Raw genomic sequence first — 14852 nt, forward strand, 5'->3', positions numbered from 1 at the left:
TCTATTAAAGTAGCCTTCTACCAAGGCTTAACTGTTTTGTATGCTCGTTTGTTGTAAAAGTGTGTAATTTCCCAAGTGTAACTATCATTTAACAAAATATAGTTTATACATTAAAGTTTAAGTGAAATAATCACTAAATATATGTAATGGGTAAATCATTTTAGTACTGTAGCGTTGTATTATAGGAACTACTGTTGTACTAACTCCCTTAAACCGGATTTATATTAAGGTATCATATGCCTAATTGCACCATACTATCGACTGGTAACAACGACATACGAATGGTCATAATAACGGAATGACGTTTGGCACCCGCAGACCTGCAGGTCCAGCTGTAGCTAACAGCAAGGTGTAGGATAGTCAATCCAGTATAGATCTATACGCAAACTCACGCTCTCCCTTCAAGAGACTCTGGCTACAACTCGGGCCATGGCATTTAAGTCATGCTCCGATTCATATCACAATAATGAACGTATTCTAGTATATGTAAGGTAATGAACTATTCTAGCATAGTTGTATATGTTCTTTGTCTAGTATAGTTGTATATGTTCTTTGTCTAGTATAGTTGTATATGTTCTCTGTCTAGTATAGTTGTATATGTACTCGTAGTAATAAGTATTGACTCATGCATGAACTGACTCATTGATCTAGAAATTGTAGTAGTATGATCCTGTGTTACCCCGATGGTAACTTACTAATGATGTACTGATAAGTATGAATAAATGAGTACTTTTATGTCTATATATGTACATTTGATATATAACTAATGTTTAAACGGCCTTCGGATGAGTACCCGATATCCCACCAGACCACATCTCAAGCGCGAAAAGGAAATAGGGCGGATGGCCTTCCTAAGCCCTTTAAACATTGCTTATATATCTATACATATATGGGCACTACTAGAAAAATAGCGTTTTACGACGCGCAATTTATGATACGCGTCGATTTACGATACGCAAAAGTAGGTGACCTAAAGATAATGCCAGCTCTCTATAAATTTTAAAGATCTAGGATGCGTATTTTTGCGTGCCCTTAAATTAGTGTCAAAACAAAAATAAAAAAAACACAGAGGGCGCCTATAATAAAAAGTGTGTCGTATGAAGATGTCGCTTTATAAATTTTAATGGGAACGCGCGTTCCATCTTTTAATAGTTATGTGTGTGTGTGTGTGGGGGGGGGAATGAAATCCTAAAAAAGTTAAATCCCCCGCCTTCCTTTTTCTTCCTTTCCCTCTTGCCCTAATTATCGACGCCCCTTCCTTCCCCTTCTGACATTGACTGCAGCTGCCTACTTCTTCGTTCGCACTTCGACCAACATTACTTGCCATTCCCGGTCGTCGTCGTCGATCAACGCAAGCACGCCACCAGCCGACAACCTTCACTCTCTCCTTCCCCTTTCCTCTGTAAACCCTAATCTGCCTCCATCACTACCGAATCTACCTCAACTCACCTCTGGCCTCGGCTCGTCTCTTTCCGCCGACGACCTCGGGCTCACCTTACCTTACCAGAGACTACAATGATTGCTCAAGTTTACAAGCCCTAGGTTAGATTAATATTGAAGTTAAGTATGATTCTAATGAGATGATCGGTTTCCCTAGTCGCGTTTTCATGAAGAAATTTCCCACATGCACACCATATCTTCGAATTGTTGCAGAAGGGGATGATGTACGTGTGATTTACGCTAAAAAAACTCAACTTTTGTAGGTGTCTCAACCTCCCTGTGTTTGAAATAGATGGTGAAACATGCTTGGGTGTTGTTGAGGTGGTGACGACTTCCCAGAAAGTCAACCTCCGGGATGAACTCGAAAACATCTGTAAAGCTCTACAGGTCTCATTCTATCTTCTTTTCTGTTAAGGTTTCTGCATTTCTGGGTCGATCGTGTTAGCTTCAGTTCATTTACATCATGTTTTTAACTTTCTATGGCTCAGAACATCCTGTAGTTCACCATCGTGGTGAAAATTCTATTTTTTTTTATTTTTTTATTTTTTTCATTTGTTAAATGAGTTGATTTCTTGGTTCAATATTTTCTTAATCGACTTTTGGTTGTAGGTTGTTGATCTAAGGAGTTCGGAGTTCTTGGTCCATCCAAAGCAAAAGGTAGGAATGCTGTAAGAAACTCAACAATGAAAGTACACTGAATTCAACCCTTTTTTAATATCTTGTGTATGTTTCTATTTATCAGGATTTTTGTGAACCATATGATGTTGTACATTACGCTACTTGGCAATTTTAAGGGAATTTAAGGTATTATACTACTTATGTATTCACAGTATGGGTTGAAACCTGTAACTTTACTTGAAAGAGTTTTCTTACAAACACACAAAAGAGCTTTGTTGCATGCATACACCTCTCATTTAAAGTTGAAACAAATCTATCTACCCCCCCCCCTCTCTTTCTCTTATCCACACACAAATGGCTTAATAGGTACCAGAGTGTGGAGTTCTAATGAAGTGTGTGGAAGAACTAGCAACAATGAAGGTCAGTTTTATAACACATGCAAATAAAGGTTAGTTTTATAACATATTTTCTTTATTTCAGCTTTTATGATTGATTTCATTTCATTATCTTTTAATCATTTGTTATTAATTTTCAGATATCTAATACACCTGAATTTGTAACATATTGTTGTTATATATGTGGTCGAAGATGTGGTCAAATCAAAGATGTAATGGAGGTTAGGATTATAAATATAATAACCTTTGGCTAATGCTATGGTTTCTGCAATAATCTATTTTCATGTGTTTGGGAAGCGAATCCAAAAATGATGATACAAAAAAAAGGTAGCCCCTCCCTCTGCCTCTGACTTGTTTTAGTTTATATACACATAAAATTTTTCTTGCACTATAAAAGCAGCCCCTAGAGATTGTTTTAGCATAAAAAATAAATTTATGTCACAATATCAAGAAGTTCTTTTGTTAGAAAAATATCATTTAGTTGGTATGGTAAAGCTGGTGCCCCCCCCCCCTTCTTAATTGATAGCAATCTCCAAAGTTAGTGACTTCAAAAAAAATATACAAGGTATTATAGATATGAAATAGTGAGTGAATGAGGTTAGGTTTAAAAATGAGAGTTTTTTAGTGTTTTAAAACATATATAAATATTATCACATGATGAATTTTCAGTGTTTTGGTATGCACCTACATCCCCAGGTAATGAGAGTTGCATCATAGTAAAAGTAAAACCACGAATCATGGATCTAATGCTAGGTTGGATAACTTGTGTTAGTTACTAATTTATCGTTTTTTTTTTGGATTTTGATATTTTAATAATAAAAGATAGGAAGATCTGATTTGGTGGATTTAAAAGATTTGCAGGAAATGTTGGTTCGATTATGGTGAGTCAGTAGTCTACATGTCTTTGTCTTGACTTTCTTTATTAAATCTTTTTTGTGCATTAAGTAAAAAAACAAAGTCATTTGTTATTCAACCTCACTTCCACACAAAAGGGTAAAATAATGGTCATTTTCTATTTCAGACCAGAACTACTATTACTTGAAAAAACATGATTTAATTTTTTTTCCTGTTATTTGTAGAGGTTTGGGGATATTGCTGGTGCATTTAAAGTCATGTCAATTTCAATCAGTGCCCTTGAAGAAGGGGAAGTTGACACCGCTTATATGACCAAACTTGCTAAGCTTGCCACTGCTGAGATTATTTCATCAAAGCTAATTTTGGGTCTAGTCTTTTCGGTATTGTTAATATGGTCTTTAAGGGCTGCTGAACATATTCATAAAATTGAATTCTCCTTCATGAAGTTTGAGGTGTTGAGTTTAATTGATTATGATGGTTACTAATTAGTTCAAATGCTCTAAATTTTCTTTTTAATGAATCAGCTCTGGAATGCAGTCGTGGATTGGCTCCGAAAAATTGTCACAGTACGGAAACAAAAAATGTCAAATTTGTAATAAAATATTATGCAATGGATTGTATTTTTTGTATATGATATTTTGTATGACATTAAATTTTATGAAATGGATTATATTTTTTGTATATGATATTTTATATTCTATTATGAGGCATTAAATGCAAAATTAATTTGATAATTAGTAAATCTATAAAAAATATTTTTTTTTAAACATTTAAAATTATGATACGCAAAAATATGTGTCATCTTCATTTATGACATGGCCTTTCTTGACAGGGACGTTCTTGATACGCATTGCGTGTCATTAACACGGGCGTCGTAAGGTTACGACACGCGAATGCGTGTCATCTTTCTTTATGACAGGGCCTTCCTTGATACGCATTGCGTGACGTAAATGCGCGTCGTAGTTGCGCGTCGTAAATGCGCGTCGCAAACGCGTGTTGTCTATAGACGACGCGCAAAAGCGCGTCGTCTCTCTTTATGACAGGGCCTTCCTTGACGCGCATTTGCGCGTCGTCTGATCCTTTTACGACGCGCAATGAGCGTCGTAAAAGGTTGTTTTTCTAGTAGTGGGGCATGCAATTTATAAGAAGTATAACAAAGTTTAAATAAAAGTATTTGATAAGTAGAAGAGTTTGTAAAACAGTTTGAAGGAAAACAGTTTGATAAACAGTTGAACAGTAATAAAATCATTGGTTTTCTAGTTATTAATCACATGTGATTGATGTAATAACTATAAGTATTTAACTTGTATCCCCCCATAAAGTATTTAAAACATTTAAAAGTATTTCAAAGGTTAATTAAAGGGGTATGAACTCACTTGTGGTGAGTGGATTGGATTGAAGTGTCGGATACCGTGCTAGGTGGCAAACGGAGACTTGTTCACACGCACGAGCCTAGTTATCATATAATGAGCATATATATAACTAATTAGCCAAATAATAACTTAATGAAATAAGTTGGGACACTCAGGAACATGTAAACACTTGGTATAAGTGTTATAGGTCCTAAGGGTTGCTTCTAGGTTGTTATGGGACAAGGCTAAAGAGGTTTAATGTACCAAAGGGTGTTATATAAGTGTTTACTACTCAATAAACCCCACACAAGGAGTTTACAGTCGTAAACCCTTGAGTTTACGGCCGTGAACTCCAATCTTGGTGGTAATTGGTGTTTTAAAGTGCAATATGATTTCTAGTATAAGCCTTGCTTAGTGGTTTAATCCTTTGGGTAGTTTAGGGCATAGAAAATACTCCTTCGAGGAGTTTACGGACAAAAGACGATATCCCTTAGAGTTTATGGCCGTAAACTCTCATGGGATGGGTGTTTTAATTCTTTCAAGTCCCAAACACAAGTAGGATAAATTCTAGGCATTTGTGTAAGGCTAAGGAGGACCCTAGGCACACTTTGGTGCCCTTATTTGGTGTTTACGGCCTATGAGCATTCTCTTGGCCGTAAACTCCCTTTAAGGGGTGCTTTTGATGTTTTGAAGTCCATAAATTAGCTAGAATTAAATGGGTATTAAAGTCTAAAGCCTTAGGAGTGATTAGGGCACCTTTAAGCCCTTGAATTTTGAGTTCACGGTCCAAGAAGTTCTTGGGCCGTGAACACCCTAAGCTATGTGTTCTTGATTGATTTCTAGTCTCAAATGATCATACATATTATCCTAAGCTAGTTACTTTACAAGGAAATGGGACTAGATAGCCTTTAAGCTTCATTTTGGAGTTTACTCCCCAAGAACGTTCTTGGGCGGTAAACTCCCGGATCTCACATATTTGACATGTAATCTATGTTATTAAGCATATAACAAGCATTATAAAACAACTAGAGAAGTGTACTCACAATTTGGGATGAAAACCCGAAGATCCGTGAGAGAGAAAATGGCTTTTCTCTAGTTGGAAATGTGAATAATGAATGAATTTATTTCAGAAATCTATTTATAGTCCTGAAATATTTTGGCAGAAAATATTTTTATTCCAAAATTGAACTCTAACATTAAGAAGTTTTCAATACTCAAGTTTCACAAAACCATGAGCATCCACTCTCCTGATATCTCCTTAAACATAAACCCTAATGTACACCAACTTATTCGGAAAAGTCTGAAATTCATTGAAACTAGACTAGCTTCTATTGAATAGCTAATGTTCGTACAAAATGGAAATTTTGGGTTGTCACATCATCCCCCTGTTAGAAGGAATTTCGTCCCGAAATTAGAATTTAAGCAAATAGGAAGTTACAAACAATTAAGCGAAAAGATAAGGGTATTTCAGTTTCATCTGATCCTCGCGTTCCCAAGTGAATTCCGGTCCTCGCTTGGCATTCCAGCGAACCTTGACGATAGGGATACGACTTTGCTTCGTCTGCTTGACCTCACGGTCCATGATCTCTACCGGTTCTTCCATGAAGTTAAGGCTCTCGTTGATCTCGATCTCGTCGAGTGGTATTACAAGAGTCTCGTTGGACAGACACTTTTTCAAGTTAGATACGTGGAATGTAGAGTGTACGCTACGAAGCGCGTTGGGTAGGTCGAGTTTGTAAGCTACGGGGCCGACTCTTGTAAGAATCTCGAAAGGTCCTATGTACCTCTGATTAAGCTTCCCACCCTTGCCGAAGCGTATCAATCCCTTCCAGGGTGAGACTTTGAGAAGGACTCGGTCTCCCACCTAAAATTCCAAAGGTTTTCTTCGCTTATCAGCGTAGCTCTTCTGTCGGTCTCTAGAAGCTTTCAATCGTTCACGGATCTGAACTATTTTCTCTATCGTTTCCCGAATGATCTCCGGACCGGTGAGAGTACTGTTGGAAGCTTGCCTCCGGCTAATTGGGTATCACCCACCTCAGCCCAACACAAAGGGGATCTGCACTTCCTAGCGTAGAGGGCTTCAAATGGAGCAGCCTTGATGCTCGTGTGGTAACTGTTATTATAGGAAAACTCGACAAGGGGTAAATGAGTATCCCATGCCTTTCCAAATTCAATCACACAAGCTCGCAACATATCTTCCAGTGTTTGGATGGTCCTCTCACTCTGTCCGTCGGTCTGTGGATGGTAGGCGGTGCTCATGTCCAGCCTTGTTCCTAGGGAATGTTGTAGTGATTGCCAGAACCTTGAGGTGAACCTACTAATCTATCGGAGATAATGGACATAGGCACACCATGTAGCCATACGATTTCCCTAATGTATGTTCTCGTAAGTTTCTCCATCTTGTCAGTTTCTTTGATAGCCAGGAAGTGTGCAGACTTGGTCAATCTATCGACGATGACCCATATGGTATCAAGTCCACCCATTGTCTTGGGCAACTTGGTTATGAAATCCATAGTGATCTGTTCCCACTTCCATTCTGGAATCTCTGGTTGTTGCAGTAAACCAGAGGGCTTCTGGTACTCCACCTTAACCTTTTGCGCAAGTAAGGCATTTACTTATGAAGGTAGCAATCTCTGCTTTCATATTAGGCCACCAGTATAGATTTTTAAGATCCAGATACATCTTATCTGAACCTGGGTGGACGGAATACCGAGTGTTGTGTGCCTCGGCCATGACCAAGTCTCAGAAACCACCGTGTTTCGGTGTCCAGATCCGGTTCATGAAATATAAGGCTTCGTCACCCTTGGCTTCTAAATTCTTGTCCATTCCCCTAAGGGATTCACTCGTCGCATTTTCAGGTTTCATGGCTTCAAGTTGGGCCACTTGAATTTGCTTAGACAAGTGCGAATGGATGGTTATTGACAATGACTTGACTCTGCGACCAGAATATTCCTTCCGACTTAGGGCGTCTGCTACTACGTTGGCTTTACCCGGATGATAACGAATATGGCATTCGTAGTCACTGAGTAGTTCGACCCACCGTCGTTGTCTCATGTTGAGCTCCTTCTGATCGAAAATGTGTTGTAAACTCTTTTGGTTGGTAAAGATAGTGCTTTTCGTCCCGTACAAGTAATGTCTCCAGATCTTCAGAGCAAACACTACTGCTCCTAGTTCAAGATCGTGGGTCGTGTAGTTAACTTTGTGTGTCTTCAACTGTCTCGAGGCATAGGCGATGACCTTACCTCGCTGCATTAGAACACACCTGAGCCCTTGATTAGATGCATCACAATAGACTACGAAGTCTTCTATTCCTTCGGGAAGGGATAGTATTGGTACGGTGCACAAGGCTTGCTTGAGCGTTTGGAACGCTCTCTCCTATCTCTCTTCCCAGTCAAAGGCCATGCCTTTCTGGGTCAGGGTTGTTAGAGGTTTCGCTATTCGGGAGAAGTTCTGTATGAACCTGCGGTAGTATCCAGCGAGGCCTAGAAATTGATGAATTTCAGTAGGCGTCTTCGGTGCTGACCAGTTCTCAATGGCTTTAATTTTGGATGGGTCCACGTGGATTCCCTCTTCGCTTACCACGTGTCCTAAGAATTCGACTCTTCGGATCCAAAATTCACATTTCGAGAACTTCGCATAAAGTTTTTCCTTACGTAATGTCCCTAGAACTTGTCGCAGGTGATCGCCATGCGCTTCCTTCCTTCGGGAGTAGATCAGGATGTCGTCAATGAAAATGATGACGAACTGATCCAAGTAAGGTCGGCATACTCTATTCATCAGATCCATGAAAACTGTGGGCGCATTGGTCAATCCGAATGGCATCACCACGAACTTGTAGTGTCCGTAACGAGTTCGGAAGGCTGTTTTCGGCACATCCTCCTCTAGTACTCGTAACTGGTGATATCCGGATCTCAGATCAATTTTGGAAAAATAGTTCGCCCCTTGCAGTTGGTCAAATAGATCGTCTATGCGAGGCAGAGAGTAACGATTCTTGACAGTCAGTGTGTTGAGTTCTCTGTAGTCGATACACATACAGAATGATCCGTCTTTCTTCTTAACGAACAAAATCGGTGCTCCCTAAGGTGAGAAACTTGGTCTTATAAAGCACTTGCTGAGTAGTTCGTTAAGTTGACCAGAGAGTTCATGCATCTCAGCTGGTGCTAAATGGTAGGGCGACTTGGCTACTGGGGTAGCTCCTGGGACTAAGTCGATTCTGAACTCGACCTGTCGCTGCGGAGGTAATCCAGGTAGCTCTTCTGGGAAAATGTCGAGGAAGTCTCTCACTACTGGGATGTTCTTTAGTTCTTTTGTTTCGAGGCTCATGTCGACGATGTGAGCAAGGAATGCATGGTATTCTTTACGCAGATACTTCTGTGCTTGAATACTTGATATTATACTGTGACAACCCGAAATTACCATTCTGAACAAACCATTTCAATCCAATAGAAGTTAGAACAGTTACAGTGAAAACTCAGATTTCGAGTATAAATTGGCAGTTTTCAGGATTGTACACTTAAGGAGATATTAGGAGAGTGGATGCACTAGGGTTTTGTGCAACACTGTTATTCCAACACTCTATTATATTAGAGATCATTTCAGGAATAAAAATATTTTCTGCCAAAATATCTCAGGACTATAAATAGATTTCGGAACCAAATTCAATCATTATTCACATTTCCAACTAGAGAAAAGCCATTTTCTCTCTGACGGATCTTCGGGTTTTTATACCAAAACGTGAGTAACCCTTTCTAGTAGTGATTAGAATGCTTATTAGATGCTTATAACATGATTTAGATGGCTAAATCATTAGATCTAGGAGTTTACTCCCCAAGGTGTTCTTGGGCAGTAAACTCCCGAAACGAAGCCAAGACCGACCCTTGTGTTATGCTAAAGCTTTAGACTATTATGTATGCATGTTAGGGACAAGAAAACAACCAAAATCCACCCAAGTTTGGGGAGTTTACTGCCCTAGATTATCATAGGCCGTAAACTCCAAAATTCAAGCACATAATGGTACTTTTGAGGCTCCTAAAGCCTTAGACAATTACCTAGACTTGTTACCATTAAATCTAGGGAATCAAACACATCAAAGAACACAAACAAAGGAGAGTTTATGGCCCAAGTGTATCTTAGGCCGTAAACTCCATTGAAATGGACAAAAGGGCGTTTTCTTGACACCTAAAGCCCTAGACCTTTACAAGAAATTGTTACCCACTTAATGGAGGGACCAAACCACATCAAAATCACTTAACAAAGTGAGTTTACGGCCAAGACATGGTTCTTGGGCCGTAAACTCCTAAAAAGGGCACCAAGGTGTGCCTAATGCCTTTATATGCTGGAAATAAAAGTCTAGAACATATACCACAAGTGCAAGAGGCTTGAAAGCAACAAAAACAACACCCCAAGGGAGTTTATGTCCATAAACTCCAACGGGAATGGCCTTGGGGCCGTAAACTCCTATTTGGAGTATTTTCTAGACCTTAAACCCTTCCAAGGACTTAGCCACCAAGTTAGGATAATTCTAGAAAGCATTTGGGACTTCAAAACACACCAAACACACATGTTTGGGAGTTTACGGCCGTAAACTCAAGAGTTTACAACCGTAAACTCCATGTGTGATGGTTTATAGGGAGTAAGCTCACTTATAGGGTCCTTTGGAAACCCTAAACACAAATACCCTGTCCCACAATAGCTTAGATGCAATCCTTAGGGCTTAAAACACTTATATAAAGTGTTTATTATGTCTATGATGTCTTAACTTTATCAATTAGTGATTTAAGACAAATTGAATGCATATATGTGTGATTATATGTTCATTAGGATCGTAGTGCGGGTACAAGTCCTCGCTTGACACCTAGCCATCCTATACCGTTCAGTTCATCCCAATCACCAACTACATGTGAGTTCATACCCCTAATCAATATTTTAAATGATTTTAAATGCTTTAATGGGGGGGGGAATACAAGTAGAAAAAAACATGTTATTGAATCATTGATATGTATTTTATAACTGTGTTTGTCATTTAACAGATTTCACATGCTACAAAATGTGATGCATGAAATGATTTTACATCTTAAAAACACATTGTTACCAAATGTTTTACCTTTGAGATGTTTATTAAAATGACATCAAGTCATTCTTAATTATTGTTCAAAACCCATAAGATGTCTTACAAAACCATTTTACATTCTTGAACTAAACTATGCATATACACTTATATTCTTATATATGTATTGATGTTATAGTTTACATCTTTCATTTAGTTTCCCACACCCTTGAGTAGTAAGAGTGTATAAACCTACATGATCAACCAGTTATATTACAGTAAATTATCATAGGGATAATTTGAAGATATCAAACATTACTTCTATTACAAGGAATCACACAAGAGTCAGTTCATTCATGAGTCTTTACTAGTACATTACCTGATACATGAGTACCTTTACATATGCTTACATGATACATGAACACGCTTACATGAACACATTACATGAATACCTTTACGTAGATACATCGACCTGTGTATACTTACATGAATACTTGAACCTCGGTTCATTAGGATGAATTATTAGTACCTTCAGTGAATCGTCCTGCCCATCCTAGTTCAACGGGAGTCAGTTACGGGACTAACCATTCCTGTAACCTATTGTTCGCTACAGAGGTTAATTGGACAATCTTCGGATGTTCATTAGGTTATCTTTTTCGCTTATAGCAAGGTAGAGTCAGTTACGGGACTAACCATTCCTGGAACCTACTGTTCGCCACAGAGGTTAATTGGACAATCTTAGGATGTTCATTGGGTTGTTATTACATATATTAGGACACAGTTACTGGACTAACCATTCCTGGAACCTACCGTTCGCTACAGAGGTTAATTGAACAATCTTCGGATGTTCATTAGGTTATTTACTTCGACTACATCGATGTAAAGTCAGTTACGGGACTAACCATTCCTGGAATCTACTGTTCGCCACAGAGGTTAAATTGAACAATCTACGGATGTTCATTAGGTTATATCTTTCGCTTCAGCGATGTTGTGTTATCCCCAGGTAACCCATGAGTAATACTTTCATGGTTATATTTTCCTATTTACTTTACTTTGTGATATATTCACATAAGCGATGAGTTAGACTAGTTACTGTATGTAGTAGTCAAAAGAAGGAAAAACTATCATTTTACAAACAAAACATTCGGGTCTTGGTAGAAGACTACATCTCAAACTGATAGAAAATAAGGGATTTTCTAGGGTTTTTCATACGTACATCAACATTTTCATTTAACGTTTTACATGGCCTTCATAACAGATTTTCACAAAACAAAGGCAATGACACTTATATACTTATGAATTCACCAGCTCTAAAGTTGATACTCGCTTTCAAAATAACTTGTATTCTCAGGTCATCAGTAGACAGGTACGAAGGCCAGGTTTTGAGAAGACGGAGCAGACAAGTCTCGTCTTTTATTTTGATTGTATATTTTTGGTGTCTTACTACAATGAAAGAACACATGTATTGAAACTTTACTTATAATGGAATGGATGATGTTGTTGCTTGTTTATTATATTACACTGTTGTGATACTGTACATGACGTCCTCCACCACTGAACGTTTCCGCCGTTCGTGGTTTTGGGGTGTGACATATACGAAGACTCACACCGGGTTTGTCTCCGTAGACTATAAGAGTTTCGTTAGATGGGAGGTTTAGACGGACTGCTTTCTCGAAGCACATGATGTCGGCGCAATGAAGACTTAACCAATCCATGCCGATGATAACGTCGAAGCTTTTATTGAGACCGGCATAAGGTCGATTGGGAATGAATGGTTGTCTAGAGTTAGGGTACATCCTAATTATATGCTATTCGTACTTTCTGTTTTTCCATTAGCCATTTCTATTGTGAATTGTTCTTTGAGTGCGTGTGGTGGTTGTTTAAGCATGCGAGCAAATTTATGGTTTACGAAGCTTCGCTCCGCTCCACTATCGAACAGAATGCATGCATAGGAGTTATCGAGGAGGAACGTACCAGTCACCACTGTCGGGTTAGCAACTGTTTCCCTGTGGCCTATAGATAGTACCCTTCCTGCTCCACCAGCATTCTTTGCTTTGGGGCAGTCCCTCTTATAGTGGCCTGCTTCGCCACAACCATAGCAGGTCGGGCTCGCGCCAGAGCCGGGGACTTGGGTGATCGGCTTCGCCGGGAATTTACAGAAACGGACGGTGTGTCCTTTCCTATTGCAGTTAGAGCATTGCATTTCACGGCAGGGGCCGTTGTGGTGGAAGTTACATTTGTTGCACTTAGGCAAACTTCCAGCATACTGCCTCACCGGAGCAGTAGCAGCAGCAGGGGTTATCGCGACATGCACAACCACAATTTGCTACTTTTTGGTAGCTCGCTGTCTCTTCTTCTCTTCCCAGAATTTCCGCTTAGTGTCAGCGGGTTTGTAGGGTTCCGGGATGGTTAGGGTGGTTGTTGTTGCAGAAGTTTTGACTCCATGGTCAATGAGTCGCTGTGCCAGTCGCTTGGCACTGTCGAAGGTAGTGGGGTTTGATGCTAGGACGTTCTCCTGATACGGAGGCACTAACCCCCATATGTACCTTTCGATCTTTTTCCCTTCAGTGGTAACCATATTGGGGCAGAGGGCCACCAGTTCGCTGAATCTGGCGGTATAAGCAACCATGTTGGTGCCCTTCATGGTCAGGTTCCAAAGTTCCTGCTCCAATTTCTGAACTTCGCCCCTCGGGCAGTATTCCTCAATCATGAGGTCTTTCATCGTTTCCCAGCTCATGTCGTTGGCTACGACGAGGGTTAGAGCTTTAACGTGGCCGTTCCACCATGTCAGGGCCTTTCCCTCCCAGGTGCATGCGGCATATTTGACTTTGCTCGCAGCAGGGCATGAACAGATTGTGCAGACTGATTCAGTCTTCTCGAACCATTGCGAGAGGGCAATGACTTCGTTGGTGCCATGGAAGGGCATCGGCTTACAGTTGGTGAAATCCTTGTAGGAGCACTCTCTCGAGCGCACAGGGGTTTCAACCGGAATTGATTCCACAGGGGTTCCACCCTTGCTGGCATCAGATGAGTGATACTGAGCCATGGCAGTTGCCATTGTTGTAGCTACGGCAGCATTCAGGGCTGCAGTATCGATGAACGGAGGCGGAGGAGGCGGTGGAGGTGCAGGGTTATTCCTGGGAGATTTGCGAGGAGGCATCTTTCAGCTATAAGTTTATAAAGATAACAAAAATGGTAAGAATCAATTTGTAAGCAACGTGAGAGTGACACATGGACTAACTAACCATAGCCCAACAGTTGAATGAGTGTTTGAGATCACAACAAGGAATATTTGTAGGAAACACAAATGTACAGATTTTTCCCATAGATTAGATAGATGTCAATAATACTGGTATTATTGATGTAATAAGTTCAGGGAAAATCGACCTAACACTAGGTCTTACATCATACCATACAGAAAAGTTTGACAGTTCTTAGATTCCTAAATAGAGTACTGAAAGTTAGGAATATTTTACAGACAAGTGCTACTTAGAGCACAGATGTTTAAAGGCTATTCCTTAACCAAAAAATAGAGATGTACTAGACATCATCTAACAGCGATTGGAATTCCTCGGGCGAGACCTGAGGTCTGACACTTGACGAAACACCTCTTGAAGGTTTCGCTCCTGAGCCCTCTGACGGGCTTGAAGTTCCAAGACTTCAGCTCGGGAGGCAGCCAGCTGTTGCTGCAGGGTTTCATTGGTTCTCCGGGTCCGTTCCATGTCTTCTTCAAGACGGCGGATGCGGACTGTGTTGACACCAGAGTTGGCATCAATCTCCATGACCCGGTCGATGGCTGCTCGACCTTGCTCAACATTACGAGCTATTCTGCGGATAATGACGGGCAGAGCTCGATCCGCAGAGCCACCATCGCTAACGTGGTAAAAGGTTCGGTCCCCAACGTAAGGTAAGGGTTGACCCTGTTTGTCACTCCAGCGATTCAAGTTGGTTGCCCACAAGGGTGTAGGACCTGGAAAAGCTGGTCGGGGGTTGTTGTTCGGGGCTTGACCTACTAGCGGTAGCTTGTTGACTTCAGGCTCGGAGTCGGATCCATCAGAAAAGCCTTCTGCGAGGTGATCATCCAAAGGGATTGGATGCTCATCTTCGGGCTCTTCTTCGATCCACCCAGCATTGCCTTCATTTCGA

The sequence above is a fragment of the Lactuca serriola genome, chromosome 7 (genome assembly GCF_051521515.1).
Source record: "Lactuca serriola cultivar US96UC23 chromosome 7, Lser_US96UC23_V15, whole genome shotgun sequence".
NCBI lineage: Eukaryota > Viridiplantae > Streptophyta > Magnoliopsida > Asterales > Asteraceae > Lactuca > Lactuca serriola.